Below are 18,424 nucleotides of genomic sequence, written 5' to 3' on the forward strand. Positions count from 1 at the left end.
GAGAGACTTCCAGGCATCACCAAAGGCATAGATCCATCCATGAAATAGGGGAACACCTGACCAAAATGAATGAGGTGGATCGAGGTGAATACACTACAGGTGAACAGCTATTTCACACAATCACCTTCGTGGAACAGGTCCATTCCATTAACAAAACGGAAGCTTTTGCAACACCCTAGATCATCTGCTCCAATAAGGCCGGACGGCATTATCCGAGCGTGCAGATTGGCACTGGTGCAAGTGCCAACACTCTACCTTTCTGCATTCTCAAAGACATGTACCATGGGGCATGAAAGTCTGTGGTCCAAACCACAAGCATGAAGCTTATGGCATATAATGGCTCCACATTAAAGTGCCTAGGTTCGCTCGACCCGGAATGCAAGTACAAAGAGTCAAAATAGTTTACTCGGATATTCTACATAGTGAATGTATCAGGACCAGCAGTAGCAGGGTTGCTGGCATTCAACGAACTTAACATAGTCACCATCCATGAGGTGACCCAGTCAGAAGACGACAGCAGCCAAAACAGGTGCACACCCATTGACTTCCAGAGGTTGTACCCAGACAGGTTTGGCACGGTTGAGAATTTCCACGGGGACGCAGTCCAACACCATAAGGAAGCAGCAATGCTGTCAAGTGACCCACCATGAAAATACAGTGTGCACATTTGAGGAATGTTTAGTTTAGTGATACAGCACTGAAACAGGCACTTCGGTCCACTGAGTCTGTGCCGACCATCAACTACCCATTTATACTAATCCTACACTAATTCCATATTCCTACCACATCCCCACCTGTCCCTATATTTCCCTACCACCTACCTATACTAGGGGCAATTGCTAATGGCCAATTTACCTATCAACCTGCAAGTCTTTGGCTGTGGGAGGAAACCCACGCAGACACAGGGAGAACTTGCAAACCCCACACAGGCAGTACCCAGAATTGAACCCAGGTCACTGGAGCTGTGAGGCTGCAGTGCTAACCACTGCGCCAGATGGAACTGGATGCAATGGAAAAACAAGGCATCCTTCAACGAGTGCAACATCACATGGACTGGTGCAGTTCGATCACTAGCGCAATGAGGAAGGACGGTTAAATTTAACTATGTTTAGATCGAGGAGACTAAACAAAGCCTTAAAGAGGTGTCTTCATAAGATACCAATGGTTGAAGAGTTAAACCCAACGTTTGCTGGAGCTAAACACTTTTTCAAATTAGATGCAAATAAAGGATATTGGCCTGTACACTTGTCAGGAGAGTCACAAAAGCTAACAATGTTCAGAAATCCTTTTGGCAAGTACTGTTTCCTCCATTTACCATTTGGGCTGTCGGTCAGCTAGGATATACTTCAACGAGTCCGGGGTTTTGTGTGTATTGCAGATGACGTCGCCGTAGTAGAACACATGGAAGAAGAGCATGACAGAAATGTTCACTTGTTAATGAAGACCATCAGATGCAAAGGTTTGGTTTTCAACAGCAAGAAGTGCTCCATTAAGGCAGATTACATAAATTTCCTTGGTGCTATTTAGTCAAGTTCAGGTATCTTCTTGGATCTTGCGAAAATAGAAGACACCCAGTCAATGCCGACAGTACAGGACAAGGATGACCTCCAAAGGTATCCGGATCTATTCAACTTCTTGGAAAAGGTATCTCCACAAAGAGAATTGCTCAACAAAGACACGCCATTGCTATGGCAGGATGATCACCAACAGGCAATCAACGTGTTGAAGCAAGCATCGTCAGCTGAGTCATGTCTTCAATACTATGACCTCAGAAGGCAACAACATTAGAAGAAGATGGAAGGTCTCGGTGTATCAAGTTCTTCAAGTCAGCAAACCTGTCGCATTTGGTTCAAAAAGTCTGTCGTCAACACAAGCAAATTACTCCAATATTGAACAAGAAACTCTTGCTCTTGTCTCCGGGATCACCAGGTTCCACACATACTTATTCCAGAAGAAGCTCACAGTTGTGACAGATCATAAGCTGCTGGAGATGATCTGAGAAAACTGCTCACGAATGCACCGCTTCAACCCCAGAGGTTACTCATCAAGAGTCAGAGCTACAACTGTGATGTCAGATACAAACCTAGTCCTCAGATGATCGTATCAGACACTCTAAGTAGACTGCCCAACCCTGGGAAGGCATGAGACATACCACTCACCTTCCATATGGATGAAGCCCTGCCTGCAGCAGTAGTAGATTCGCCAACTTTAAGGGCATTTAAGTGGACATTGGATAGACACATGGATGAAAATGGAATAGTGTAGGTCAGATGGTTTCACAGGTCGGCGCAACATCGAGGGCCGAAGGGCCTGTACTGCGCTGTAATGTTCTAAATTCTAAATTCTAAATTCTAAAGTCTGTGCAAGCCTGGAGGATACCGACAATGTAGAGCTCATGTAGTTAGGTCAAAGCAAGAGAGAGGACCTCCAGAGGGAAACTTCTCAAAACTCCATACTCCGAGCTCTCTGGCAGATCATTGTGGAGGGTAGGCCTGAGACCATTCAGGAGATCCCCACTGATCTGAGAGCGTATTGGCCGTATCAAGATGAAATCGCTATATCCAATGGAGTACTATTCAAAGAGCACCACCAAGGGCATGTGGGAATAGAGAGGATGAGATGACTTGCTCGTGAGTCAGTGTTCTGGCCCGGCATCAGCAAGTACATTGACCAGATGGTGGGATCTTGTGATGCGTGTCAGGAACAGCAAGCTAGTCAACAGGAAGAGACTCTCCAACTGCATGACATACCATCATCTTCATGGACCAAGAGATTTGTGCTTTTTGGGCAGAGAAAGCTATCTGCTAGTGATTATCACTCCAAATGTCCTACTGTGCAGAAGCTTCGAGACACGTTGAGGAGAGCAGTGGCCAACACTGTCAGTTCCATCTTTAGTCTTTTTGGTGCCCCAGTAGAAGTAGTATCTGATAACGATCCACAATACATGGGAAAACCATTCCAGGATATGTCTGACAATGGTCCATCAACCATGTCACATCATCTTGCAGGGATACGGAGATCGAGCCGGGGAGTGGAACTGACAGCATTGCTCTGTGGAGAGCTGGCATGGACTCGATGGGCCGAATAGCCTCCTTCTGTAAATGACTCAATGACTATATCTTTGTTTGATATCTTTGTTTGAATGAGTTGGCTGAACACATGGCCAGGACAGTTCAATCACTGAGCAAATGTGTTCCGAAGCCGGGCAAGATATCCAAGCTGCGTTATTGCATTTTCACGCAATACCATTAGAACTTGGATTGCCATCACCTACTGAGATTCGCTTTGGTTGACTGGTGAGAACCAGACAGCCAAGCTATCATCTCACCAAGTTGTCCTTGATCACAGACTGGTTAATTCAGAAACAAGAGAAGATGAAAGACGCACATGATGTGCATCTGAGTGCAGAATTATTGCCACTATATGTTGGCCAGAAGGAGACGGTCCTTCACCTGCAAGAACAGACATAAATCCCAGCAAAAGTGCCCAAGGTGCGCAAAGAACCACACTCATATGAGGTTACAGCACCAAATGGTGCGGTTCAGCAAATGAATCGATTTCACCTCAGGGAACTCTCTGCTAGGCAACTAACCAGCTTTGCCTATGTGTACCATCAAATATTTTGCAGATGAAAAGACAATAAGCAACACACCGACAACTGAGGACAATCCTCCCAAACACAATCTTCAGGAAGAGAGAATGGACAGTTCAAGAACACACCCACATGTCGTTGTTACAAAGTCTGGTCGAGTCAGCTGGCAACCAGTACGGTTCCAAACATAGACAACACTTTGAAGAGCAGTGTTTGAAATGTTCTTATTGTAGTTGGATGTTTTATTTAAATGGTGTTATAGTTGTCAAATTTGTTATATCTCATAAGGGTTGCTTATTCACATACATATTAATGTTATACTATATGTGGTTTTCATGTAAGGGAAAGGGGATGTTGTGGTAGTGTATTAGTATGTTAAACATAATCATTTAAATAAATTTTATGCTAATATGTATGTCATCACAGGAAGTGTTGCAATATCACAAGATTCAGTTCTCTTGCACAGTCAGTTAACATGTGTAAGCTGAAGCAACAAGTCTCCATTAAAACCTTCTGTTCAACCTCTATGCCTGCCTTTCAGCTTTGTTTGTATTAATCTAGGAAGAGCTAATACAACAGCAGGGACTGAAATTGATGACTTTGGTCTTCTCAATTAACTGAAGGATGTTACAGCTCATCCAATGTTGGACAACAGGTCAACAGCATAGACACAGCAGAAAAGTTGAGAGACATTGGGAAGAAATAGGGCTGACCTGTCAGTATAAACATGGAAACTGACCCCATGCCTTCTGATGATGTCTTGAAGGAGTAGTATGTAGATGACGAAGAAAAGGGCACCAAGAATAGATTCCTGGGGTACTCCTAAAGTGAGTATAGAAACTGGAAGTGAAGCTATGACTGGAAATGCTCTGGTTATATAAGAGTAGAATTGAGCAAGGGCAGTCTCACTCAGTTGGACAACAGAGGAATGGCATTGGAGGAGATTCATGTGATTGACCATGTCAAAGGCAACAGAGAGGTTAAGTAACAAGGAGGAAACTGTACCACAATGAGAGACACAGAGAATGTAATTTTCCTTCACCACATGCTGTCAAATTTTCATCCCTTTGATTTGAGAAATGAGCTATTCCAGGGGAAGTGACCAGGAAAGGAGAGTGTAATTATTTTTATAGGAAAAGGGGTATTAATTGTGGATGTGATAAAGTAGTTGAACAGATTGGCAGCTTCAGAAGCACACTGATGAATGGAAGGCCAAAAGCTAAGCAATTGGGTGCTTAAAAACGCAATTGTAGGTGACAAGAGGAAGAACTTTTGCCAGAAGGAAGTGGGGTTAGAAGGGGTTAGTGAGATGTGGATGATGAGAGATACAAGACAGTGGTCAGAGATGCCCTTGTCTGTGATTGAAACCATGAGAGTAGAGGGGCCATGTGAGACAGACAGGTGATATGATAGCAGTCATTACTTTTTAAAAGTAATTCATTGGTTAGGAAGCACTTTAAGAAATTCTGAATATATGATAATGTGCTATATAAATGCAAGCTTCTTCTTAATTATTAATTCACATATAGTCTGCTCTTCCCTAAAAGCAGAAGAATGCAGCCTAAATGTGAGTAATGGGGGACAAGGGGTTAAGCTTGGCACGTATGTGTGTGTCTGGTATTATTGTCAAATGAAGCCCATAAGCCACAAAGAGAATGAAATCTTACTAATTAGCATGTCTTAACTGTGATATTCCATTTCTTCCTTTACACTGGATCAATTTGTAGACATGTCAACAGAAAAATATATTGTACATTTTTCTTTCTCTATTCATCCATCCATTAATATTGTCATGCTAGGCCCCCACCTGCCAAGAATGAGGCACATTAATTTGGTCATGAACATTGATTTTAAACTGTTACTGGAGTGAAGAAAGGACTTGTTGAACAGATCAGCCGCAGCTGGAAAAGATATTTGCATATTAACAGACAGTGCTTGGAAGGACAAAGGAAAATTCCCTGACACATTCAACCCACACTGGACCTTGATCACCAGTTATTGTGTACAAGAGTGGCACAGTGGCGCAGTGGTTAGCACTGCAGCCTCACAGCTTCAGGAACCCGGGTTTGATTCTGGGTACTGCCTGTGTGGAGTTTGCAAGTTCTCCCTGTGGCTGCGTGGGTTTTCGCTGGGTGCTCCGGTTTCCTCCCACAGCCAAAGACTTGCAGGTTGATAGGTAAATTGGCCATTGTAAGTTGCCCCTAGTGTAGATAGGTGGTAGAGAATATGGGATTAGTATAAATGGGTGGCTGTTGGTCGGCACAGACTCGGTGTGCCAAAGGGCCTGTTTCAGTGCTGTATCTCTAAATTTAAAAAATAATAAAAGAGGAGCATTCCAGAGACTGTGAAGGTGATACAATCCAAGATGTGGTCAGACCAGTTACTCAAATGACTAACCTGCTTGACAACCTGAGGTTTTCTGAATTGTACAAATAGTTTGAACTCAGAGTGTCTGTTTGCTCCTGGACTGAGAAGATCTCTCCTGTATGCTCAAATCTCTCTCACAAGCCTCTGAATCCATTCAAGACACATGAACCCCAAGAGTTAAAAGTCTCCTACAGCGAACAGGATTTAAGAAGAATACTGGGCCCCAACGAAAAGCAAAATCTACCTACAATCAAGGACTCTACAGTGAGCTTGAAGAACCGTAATAAAAACTCTTCAGATATTGCCTCAAAATTTTCCACTTTACTTCTCTTCTGCTCTTCTCTGTCTCTATTTGCATGTATCGCGTATGCATGCTAGCGTGGCAGCGTCATGTATCCGTAGGCGTTAACCAAATTAGAGTTTAAGTTTAAGTTTAATAAACTTCAACTTTTCTTCTTTAATCCTAAGAAAACCTGTTTGTGCTGGGTTATTTGCCTTATAATTGGAAAGCGGTGAACAAAGATTCACCAAGGGGGAGCTAAAAACATGGTGTTTAAAATTAAACCCTGTTACGGTAAGACCAGGTGAAGGCTGAGAGGGACCCGTAGATACCTTTCTCACCGGGTCGTAACAGTATATTAAAAATCTTTAGAGTGTGCACTTCCTTTGTTCCTGAAAAATAGCACTTTATTACTTTCCATCACATTTGTCTATAATGCTTTAACTTACCTATATGTACTATGCTTTTGATTACATTCTCCTGGCATCTGATTGTCTTCTTCTTCTTCTTCGGCCTCCTTGTCTCGAGAAACAATGGGTAAGCGCCTGGAGGTGGTCAGTGGTTTGTGAAGCAGCGCCTGGAGTGGCTATAAAGGCCAATACTAGAGTGACAGACTCTTCCACAGGTGCTGCAGATAAAATTGGTTGTCAGGGCTGTTACGCAGTTGGCTCTCTCCTTGCGCTTCTGTCTTTTCTCCTGCCAACTGCTAAGTCTCTTCGACTCGCCACACTTTAGCCCCGCCTTTATGGCTGCCCGCCAGCTCTGGCGATCACTGGCAACTGACTCCCACGACTTGTGATCAATGTCACAGAACTTCACGTCACGTTTGCAGACGTCTTTAAAGCGGAGACATGGATGGCCGGTGGGTCTGATACAGTGACAAGCTCACTGTACAATGTGTCCTTGGGGATCCTGCCATCTTCCATGCGGCTCACATCACCAAGCCATGATACCTCCAGAGTAAGTAGTGCTCAGGCACTGTTCTCCACATCACTAATGATCTAAAAGATTCCATCATAAAAACAAGAAATGCTGGAAATACTCAGCAGGTCTGGCAGCATATGTGGAGAGAGAAGCAGTGTTAATGTTTCAGGTCAGAAACCCTTCTTTGGAACTATTTTTATTTCAGATTTCCAGCATCCGCAGTATTTTGCTTTTATAAATGGTTCCATAATCAGGCCTCTGGTTCAGTGCCATCTGGCTGCGTTAGCCCTTCTTTGCTGTCACCTCTTGTTGCAGATGCTCCCTAAACTGCTGCCACCTTCACTACCCCAATCCAAGATAACTCCAATCTCTGAGCAGACCCCAAATTCCAATAGGGCTGGAATGTTGTAGATTCTCTGATCTGGGCTCCCCAATAATATGGCTTCTTGTTGACATGGAATCACCACGATGAAGTTGGTAATCAAAGAAAACCTTTAACTTAGACAGTACAAATATATTCAAAGGACAATTAGATGTTTCTTTTCTGGAGCAAGAAGGAATTTTGAGATATAAAGTGGGGAATTTCCCGCACTTGTCTGTTGTAACTTTTTTTCTTTGAGCTGTAGAAACCCCATCAAATGGCAAGTAGATAGGTTTATCTTTGAAATCAAGAAAAGTCATGTTTGGGCCTAAAGGACTTGATGTGTTCTAAAAAATGATCCTGTTCTAAGCAATCCAACAACTACTTCAGAAAACAACAATGCTCTTTTAATTTCTGATTGACCTACATTAGATTAATATGTACTTTTGACACAGATCGGAAATTTTTTCCAACTGCATGTCAAAAAACTGTCCCATTGCAAAACTAATTATAGATGTGCACCATCCTGAAGCATTTGTTTAAGTAGGTTGCCAGAGTCCTGCCAGCCCTATTTTTTCTTCTCTCTTTTTTACATTCTTTTTTACATTTTTTACAATTTTTTTTTCCATTTATTTCATTTCATCTTAGTTTGTTCAGTTTGCTTACTCACTTTTTTTCAGGTTTGCACTTGCTGCTGTTCAATTTTTTTTTTCTTTGGCCTCCTTATCTCGAGAGACAATGGGTAAGCGCCTGGAGGTGGTCAGTGGTGTGTGGAGCAGTGCCTGGAGTGGCTATAAAGGCCAATTCTAGAGTGACAGGCTCTTCCACAGGTGCTGCAGAAAAATTTGTTTGTCGGGGCTGTTACACAGTTGGCTCTCCCCTTGCGCCTCTGTCTTTTTTCCTGCCAACTGCTACGTCTCTTCGACTCGCCACACTTTAGCCCCGCCTTTATGGCTGCCCGCCAGCTCTGGCGAACGCTGGCAACTGACTCCCACGACTTGTGGTCAATGTCACAGGACTTCATGTCGCGTTTGCAGACATCTTTAAAGCGGAGACATGGACGGCCGGTGGGTCTGATACCAGTGGCGAGCTCGCTGTACAATGTGTCTTTGGGGATCCTGCCACCTTCCATGCGGCTCACCTGGCCAAGCCATCTCAAGCGCCGCTGACTCAGTAGTGTGTATAAGCTGTGCATACTCAGTGCATTAACACCTAATCTGTACTAATGCTTTGTCTTTCAACGCACCATGAACATATTGTTTGCCTTTGCTCCATGACCTTTTGGTCAGCTATGTGGCCTGGTCCAATCTACACCTTCTCCTTTGTTATCTCTTGCCCCACCCCCACCTCACTTGCTTATAACCTGTGATTTTTCTAATATTTGTCAGTTCCGAAGAAGGGTCACTGACCCAAAACGTTAACTCTGCTTCTCATTTCACAGATGCTGCCAGACCTGCTGAGTGGTTCCAGCATTTCTTGTTTTTATTCCTGCCAGCCCTATGTCAGGAATTTGAGCTCATTATCTATGTTCACATACCAGAGCAATACTGAGATAATGCTGTATTGTCAGAACTACCATCCTTTGAACAATATGTTAAGCCAAACCCTACTTGCCTGTCAACTTCAACATTAAAGATCCTGTGGCACTCTTCAAATAAGAATAAGGAGTTCTGGTATTCTTGCCATTAGCTCTCATTCAATGAACAGCAATAACTGACTGATCATTCACCTCATTACTCTTTTAGCATACAAATGATACAGAATAGCTGCCACATTTGTTTACAATACAAAAGTCAACTGCATATCAAAAGTAATTCATTCTGTGAAGCACATTAGGACATAATAAGGTACTATATAGTCATTATTATTACTTAATAACATTGAAAATTTTCCTCTTTATTCTAGCTTAACGCCAGGAAAATCATGTAAATAGACCAACAATCAAAACGTCTAACAGTTTCTGCCTTTGTTCACAGAATATTAGTGATATGTTTCCATTAATTTTGTTACATGACCCAAGAAAAAGTGCAACTTACACATCATAATTTATCTCGAAAGGCATTTATTTTAACCATCAAGAAACTTTAAAACTGTTCCCCATCTATAAATAACTGAAATATCATGTAGAATTAAAAATCTTTGCCTACAAAATGATAGACTAGGAAACTATAAAAATACAGTGGAACTGTGATACGGTAACGTACAATTTGCTGCAGCAGAGCTGGTTTTATACAGAAAATAATTTAATCAGAAGTAAATGAGGACAAGTCAGACATCTCAGTTAATAGGTATTGATGCCACCGCCGGAGTTGCTGACCACAGTTGTGTCTGTGGCTGGAACTACAACAACTTGAATTTATATAATGCTTCTATAGTAGAACTGCAGAGGCATAATAAACAAAAATAGATATCAAGCCAAAGGAGGAAATATTAGGACAGATGACCAAAAACTTTATAAAAGTGCAGGGCTTTAAAGAAGATCTTAAAGGAGGACGGGGTTGGTGAGGGGGAAGGGTTTGGAGAAGGAATTCCAGAAGATGGGGCCTATGCAGCTTAAGGTGCAGCCGCCAATGGTGGAATAATGAAAGAGGAAATGCAAAGGAGGCCAGCGTCAAAGGAATGAATTGTTCCAGTAGGGAGGTGTTGCTTTGGAGGAGGTTAAAGAGATGGGGAAGTTAAGGCTCTGAAGGGATACAAATGTAAGAATGATAATTTGAAATTTGAAATGTTCAGCGACGAGAAGCCAATGTAGGTCAACAAGGACAGAGATAATGGGTGAGCAGGATAGGATATGGGCAGCAGAAAGAGGTAATCTCAGAGAGCATTATAATAGTTGAGTTGGAAATAACAGAGGCATGTTTGAATGTTTCAGTAACAAGTGGCAGGCAAAATAGGATTTTATGAATAATCTGGTTCAACCTGAGACAGTGACCAAGCAGGAGGATATAATTGGCCATGAGCGTAAAGATTATGTGGTAGGGTATGATGGATGGGCTGACGATGATTACTGCTCATATCTAGTTGCTCTGAGAAGGTTGCTATCAGCCTTGTCACAGTCTCACCTCTAAGTCAGAAGTGCTAATTGTGCTGAGGTGATGCAAAGCATAACAAGAGCCAATTATGTGAATCTGATTTATCGAATCAGCTTCATTTTCAGGAGACAACATATCCAAAAATACTTAACTATAGTGTACTCATCACTTTGTCATATCTAAAACTAGTACAAAACTGAATTTGGTTTTCCAGCAGAATAATAGTAAGTATTTGAACAAGGTCTCAGCAGTACAATTTCTTATTAGCTTGACATCCAAACATGGTGATATGGGTATAATTGCAACCCAGAACTGGAGATTAATCGATGTCATAGCATTGTGCATGATACCTATTGTTACAACCAGGTGAGAAAGGTGTCCAGGGGTCTTTTATTGTCTTCACTTGGTCTTATTGTAACAGGGTTTAATTTTTAAACACACCGTGTTTTGAGCTCCCCCTTGGAGCTCCCACTTTCCAAGAAATGAGCACAAACAGGCTTTCTTACGTTTAAAGAAGAAAAGTGAAATTTATTAAAACTTAAACTCTAATTTGGTTAACACCTACGGATACACGCCGTGCCGCAAGCTAGCATGCATACGTGATACACACGGGCAAATAGAGACAGAAAAGAGCATAAGAAAAATAAAATGGCGAGGTTTGAGGCAATATCAGAAGAGTTTCTTGCTATTGTGTTTCGAACTCACTGTAGTCTTTTTGTAGGTGGTCTTGCTTTTCGTTGGGGCCCAGTATTCTTCTTAAACCTTGTTCACTGTACGAGACTTTTCTCTCTTGGGGATACTGTGTCTTCAATGGGTCTTCAGTTTCATGAGAATGAAATGGGAGCAGACAGGAGAGAGGTTTTTTTTCAATATAGGAGCAAATAGCTTTCTGAGTTCAAATTCTCTGTGGTAAGTTCAAATTCAAAAAACTCCAACAGTCAGTTAGTCATGTGACTAAACTGGTCTGACCACATCTGTTTGTGTATTTGGACATCTCAGTAGTTAACCTGGAATGCTAGACTCTCCACCTTCAACGTCTGGCAATCAAAAGTCTATTGTAGATTAAATTGGAACAGGGAGTGGCCTCTTTGTCCGTTCCAAGTACTGTCTGTTACTAAGCAAATGTCTTTCCAGTCAGGGGCTTGGAAACCCCTTGTAACAGGCCTTCTTTTCTTCCTAGCAGCAATTTTAAGTGTTAATATTCATGTGGAGAAATAATGTGTGCCTCATTCTTGGCAGGTGGGGGCCTGCATGACTCCTCCACACCCAGGGAAATGAAATGCGATTTGAAAAAAACCGGCGCATTTCATTACAAGGTTTGAGAGAAATATAAGATACAGAAAGAAAGACCATATATTTCTCTCATTCATTTCCATTCATTCATCAATCATAAAGCCTATTAAAATTGTCTTTTCTGGGTGCCAGTGCTGCTTTAATTTCCCCTTTTTGGCATCCCAGTAACCATGTGGTTCCCTGGGGAACCTTTTCTTCAGTTTTCCCATTGCCATGACTGCTGAGAGTGTTGTCCCTGTTAAGGTAATTTTTTTTCCAGGAGAGTTGGTAGTGGGCGGGTCTGTCCTGAACTGTCTGAATCATACAAAGACTTTTGACTTCTTGGGATGGGTGGTTTGCTTTTCCTCTGACGGTGGGGGAGGATTCTTTGTTAATTACCCCTTTGTTCTTAGGGACACTCCTACCTGCAGGTATATGTGCAGACTTGGCTGCCTTCTCCTGTGGCACTTTGACTAGGTGAGGCATCACCCTCACAGTTTCTGTGCCCTTAGACTTCTCTCTTTGACTCTGCAGGTTCCTGTAAATGCTGTCAGAAACTCAGGCAGGGTGCTTCTAAAGTTTGCATTTGCATAGGATGATGTGCGGTGTTACTTTTCAAATTTTTCGGGGTTGACTGACCATACAGTAGGGGTTTTCATCCGAGATTCCTCCTGGACTTCCTTTATTCTGCCCTGTTGGTCACTTTTTCCCCTTCTCTTTACAAACCATTGCCAGTCATATGCCTGCCTGTCCCCTTTTGTTCTCGGCAGGGGTCCCTGACAGTTCACCAGCCCTCTGCTGGATGGTCCTCCTAACACTGGTACAGCACTTAGGAGTGCAAGTTTCATTGTAGGTTGGAGTTTCCCCTCAACCTGGCACATGTGGCAACTCCTGCAGTACTCCACCACATCTTTGTGGAGTTCTGGCCAGTCAATCTGCTCTCTTATGTGGGCTTTGGTCTTTTGTATACTGACATGTACAGCCACTGTAGTCTCGTGGGCCCTTCTTGATATTTCTCCCCGGTAATTCTGTGGCACCACTAACTGGTGAACTACTGTCCACTCCTTGTCCTCAGGTCTGTGAGGAGAACTCAATTTCCTCATCTGAACCTCATTCTTTAAATAGTAGCAGTCAGGGACTCCCTCTGCTTCACTTTCAGATCGGTCAGTCGGTGCTAACTTTCGCAATACTGAGCCGGCTTGCTGAGCTTCACCTAGGGAAAATCCATTTAATTAATTCCCTGCGTCTCCTAACTTTCCAAAGAAAGTCTCGGACAGGCAGACCTCATGGTCATTTGCCTGCAGTGCCAATGCAGTCTCCTCTGGGGGAGCTGGTTTGATCATGGCTTGATCCACTACACATTCAGGGAAACTGCAGGGAACTGTCTCTTGCCACTGCCCTGTCTCTCTGACCTCCTGCGGTCTATCTTTCACTACTTGGGGAGGCTACCACCTTCACCCCCGCCAGATCATTACCTCCGAACAAGTCAACCCCATCCACAGGCAAACTAGGGACAATCCCTATGGTCACCGCTCCCAAAACTAGGTCGCACTCCAAGTGCACCCGGTGTATGGGTAGAGTCTATATTGGAGTCTTTTCTATATTCTTTTGGCAAGATCCAATATAATGCCCTCCAATACCATTCACCACCATTTTGGTGTTCACTGCACTCCCTGGGGAGAAGGTAAGGCTTTTTCCCAGTAAAAGGGATCTAGTGGCCCCTGTGTCCCTGAGAATCACTATGGGCTTGCTTGCCCCACCCTAGGGGTGTGGGGTTACTTTCCCTTCAGACACAAAATCTTGATAATCTTCAGGAATCCTATTAACTTTTCCTGCACTGGCCGTAGGGTTGCACTCTTACTGCAGTTAAAGCCACAGCTTAGTTTAGAGATACAGCACTGAAACAGGCCCTTCGGCCCACCGAGTCTGTGCCGACCATCAACCACCCATTTATATACTAATCCTACACTAATTCCATATTCCTACCACATCCCCACCTATCCCGATCACCTACCTATACTAGGGGCAATTTATAATGGCCAATTTACCTATCAACCCGCAAGTCTTTGGCATGTGGGAGGAAACCGGAGCACCCGGAGGAAACCCACGCAGACACAGGGAAAACTTGCAGACTCCACACAGGCAGTACCCAGAATTGAACCTGGGTGGCTGGAGCTGTGAGGCTGCGGTGCTAACCACTGCGCCACTGTGCCACCCCTGTTCTGTGCTTTTCATCAGGGTCCCATCTGCACTGAGCAGGTGTGCCCTGATTAACCCTAATGGCTTCCCCTTTAGTTTCCAGCAGTCAGCTTTTAAATGCCCTGCTTTATTACAATGGAAGCACCTAGGACTCCGGGTCTCACTCTTGCTCACAGCACCTTCCTTTTCGGCTGGAGGAGGGTCCCCTGTGTTTCCTGCTTTCCTTTCTCTCCCAGGACTGCCTGGGCTTCTATCATCTTCCCACCCTTTGTCCTTTTCAGATTTGTGGGGGTGACTATGGAAAGCTTCTCCCCGGGAGAATGACTTATACATTAAAGCAAGCTCATCAGCCAGAATAGCCACTTGTGGGCTCCCTGAACCCACTGCTCCTCTACATGCGTCTTTATTGCAAGTGGGAGAGAGTTTTTAAATTCCTCTAACAGGATTACTTCTCTGAGAGTCTCATAGCTGAGCTTTATTTTAAGGGCCCTCAGCCACTGGTCAAAAGCCTGCTGCTTACTTCTTTCAAACTCCAGATAAGTTTGAATAGCTTGCTTCTTGAGGGTTCTAAACTTTTGTTGGTAGGCTTCGGGTACTAATTCATATGCCCCGATGATAGCATTTTTTGTCAGTTCATAATTTGCTTGAACGTCAGAACTATGTGTCCTGGCCTGTCGGAAGACCTTACACAAATCAATGATTCTCGGAAGACCGCCATCATTAACAACGAGCTCAGTAGACTCAATGTGGACATTGCAGCACTTCAGGAGACTCGCCTCCCCACGAGTGGATCTCGAGCAGAGCAAGACGACACCATCTTCTGGCAGGGCAGGGATCCTGAAGAACCAAGACAGCATGGAGTGGGCTTCGCCATCAGAAACTCCTTGCTCAGCATGATAGAGCCTCCCTCAAATGGCTCGGAACGCATACTGTCCATCCGACTGCTCACCACCTCTGGTCCAGTACACCTACTCAGCATCTATGCTCCAACACTCTGCTCCCCACATGAAGCTAAAGATCAGTTCTACGAGGAACTCCATAACATCATTAGCAGCATCCCCAACACCGAACACCTATTCCTTCTGGGGGACTTTAATGCCAGGGTTGGGGCCGACCATGACTCATGGCCCTCCTGCCTTGGGCGCTATGGCGTTGGAAGGATGAATGAGAACGGGCAGAGATTGCTTGAGTTGTGTACCTATCATAACCTCTGCATCACCAACTCGTTCTTTCACACTAAACCCCGTCATCAGGTTTCATGGAGGCACTCAAGATCGCGTCGTTGGCACCAGCTAGACCTCATTGTCACAAGGCGAGCCGCCTTAAACAGTGTTCAAGTCACACGCAGCTTCCACAGTGCGGACTGCGACACCGACCACGCCCTGGTGTGCAGCAAGGTTAGACTCAGACCAAAGAAGTTGCATCATTCCAAGCAGAAGGGCCACCCTCGCATCAACACGAGCAGAATTTCTCACCCACAGCTGTTACAAAAATTATTAAATTCACTTGTAACAGCCTTTCAAAACACTCCCACAGGGGATGCTGAGACCAAGTGGGCCCACATCAGAGACGCCATCTATGAGTCAGCTTTGACCACCTACGGCAAAAGTGCGAAGAGAAATGCAGACTGGTTTCAATCTCATAATGAAGAGCTGGAACCTGTCATAGCCGCTAAGCGCATTGCACTGTTGAACTACAAGAAAGCCCCCAGCGATTTAACATCCGCAGCACTTAAAGCAGCCAGAAGCACTGCACAAAGAACAGCCAGGCGCTGCGCAAACGACTACTGGCAACACCTATGCAGTCATATTCAGCTGGCCTCAGACACCGGAAACATCAAAGGAATGTATGATGGCATGAAGAGAGCTCTTGGGCCAACAATCAAGAAGATCGCCCCCCTCAAATCTAAATCAGGGGACATAATCACTGACCAACGCAAACAAATGGACCGCTGGGTTGAGCACGACCTAGAACTGTACTCCAGGGAGAATGCTGTCACTGAGACTGCCCTCAATGCAGCCCAGCCTCTACCAGTCATGGATGAGCTGGACATACAGCCAACAAAATCGGAACTCAGTGATGCCATTGATTCTCTAGCCAGCGGAAAAGCCCCTGGGAAGGACAGCATTACCCCTGAAATAATCAAGAGTGGCAAGCCTGCTATACTCTCAGCACTACATGAACTGCTATGCCTGTGCTGGGACAAGGGAGCAGTACCCCAGGACATGCGCAATGCCAATATCATCACCCTCTATAAAAACAAAGGTGACCGCGGTGACTGCAACAACTACCGTGGAATCTCCCTGCTCAGCATAGTGGGGAAAGTCTTTGCTCGAGTCGCTCTGAACAGGCTCCAGAAGCTGGCCGAACGCATCTACCCTGAGGCACAGTGTGGCTTTCGTGCAGAGAGATCGACCGTTGACATGCTGTTCTCCCTTTGTCAGATACAGGAGAAATGCCGTGAACAACAGATGCCCCTCTACGTTGCTTTCATTGATCTCACCAAAGCCTTTGACCTCGTCAGCAGACGTGGTCTCTTCAGACCACTAGAAAAGATCGGATGCCCACCAAAGCTACTAAGTATCATCACCTCATTCCATGACAATATGAAAGGCACAATTCAACATGGTGGCTCCTCATCAGAGCCCTTTCCTATCCTAAGTGGCGTGAAACAGGGCTGTGTTCTTGCACCCACACTTTTTGGGATTTTCTTCTCCCTGCTGCTTTCACATGCGTTCAAGTCCTCTGAAGAAGGAATTTTCCTCCACACAAGATCAGGGGGCAGGTTGTTCAACCTTGCCCGTCTAAGAGCGAAGTCCAAAGTACGGAAAGTCCTCATCAGGGAACTCCTCTTTGCTGACGATGCTGCTTTAACATCTCACACTGAAGAGTGCCTGCAGAGTCTCATCGACAGGTTTTCGGCTGCCTGCAATGAATTTGGCCTAACCATCAGCCTCAAGAAAACGAACATCATGGGGCAGGACGTCAGAAATGCTCCATCCATCAATATTGGCAACCACGCTCTGGAAGTGGTTCAAGAGTTCACCTACCTAGGCTCAACTATCACCAGTAACCTGTCTCTAGATGCAGAAATCAACAAGCGCATAGGAAAGGCTTCCACTGCTATGTCCAGACTGGCCAAGAGAGTGTGGGAAAATGGCGCACTGACACAGAACACAAAAGTCCGAGTGTATCAGGCCTGTGTCCTCAGTACCTTGCTCTATGGCAGCGAGGCCTGGACAACGTATGTCAGCCAAGAGCGACGTCTCAATTCATTCCATCTTCGCTGCCTCCGGAGAATACTTGGCATCAGGTGGCAGGACCGTATCTCCAACACAGAAGTCCTCAAGGCAGCCAACATCTCCAGCTTGTACACACTACTGAGTCAGCGGCGCTTGAGATGGCTTGGCCATGTGAGCCACATGGAAGATGGCAGGATCCCCAAAGACACATTGTACAGCGAGCTCGCCACTGGTATCAGACCCACCGGCCGTCCATGTCTCCGCTTTAAAGACATCTGCAAACGCGACATGAAATCCTGTGACATTGATCACAAGTCATGGGAGTCAGTTGCCAGCGTTCGCCAGAGCTGGCGGGCAGCCATAAAGACGGGGCTAAAATGTGGCGAGTCGAAGAGACTTAGTAGTTGGCAGGAAAAAAGACAGAGGCGCAAGGGGAGAGCCAACTGTGCAACAGCCCCGACAAACAAATTTCTCTGCAGCACCTGTGGAAGAGCCTGTCACTCTAGAATTGGCCTTTATAGCCACTCCAGACGTTGCTTCACAAACCACTGACCACCTCCAGGTGCGTATCCATTGTCTCTCGAGATAAGGAGGCCAAAGAAGAAGATAATTTGATGAACTCTCATCCAGCAACAAAGAATAAACCTCATGGGCTTTTCCGGTTAGCTTGCTTTGCAATCAGAGAGACCAGGTATCAGCTGGCCATTTTATCTGCCTTGCCAGTTTCTCAAAAGACTCAAAATATTCTTCCACATCTTCCTCAATGAATTTTGGATTTAATTGAGTGAGTTTTAGCAATCTTGTACCCATCCCTGAATTGTGCTCCTCCATATTGGCCATGCTTTCACTGGAGTTACTCTGTTGCCCCCTAGTTAACTCAAGCCACCTCAACTCTCTTTCTTCGCATTCTTTCTGGAATATTCTTTCTCTCTCTCCTGCTTTTCTTTTTCTTTACATTCCTTTTGGAAGGCTCTTTCTTTCTGCCTCTTTCTTTCCTCAAATTCAAGTTTCCTCTGCTCCAATTGTATCTTTGCTAACAATACCCTGTTGGATTCTGCTTCTAAGCCTGTTACTTTTCTTCAGATTCAAGGGGAAAATGGTGGGCCACTAGCCTTAGGAGTTCATACTTCCTAGCCTTGCCATGTACAATGAACC

The sequence above is a fragment of the Heterodontus francisci genome, chromosome 15, assembly GCF_036365525.1.
Source record: "Heterodontus francisci isolate sHetFra1 chromosome 15, sHetFra1.hap1, whole genome shotgun sequence".
Taxonomy (NCBI): domain Eukaryota; kingdom Metazoa; phylum Chordata; class Chondrichthyes; order Heterodontiformes; family Heterodontidae; genus Heterodontus; species Heterodontus francisci.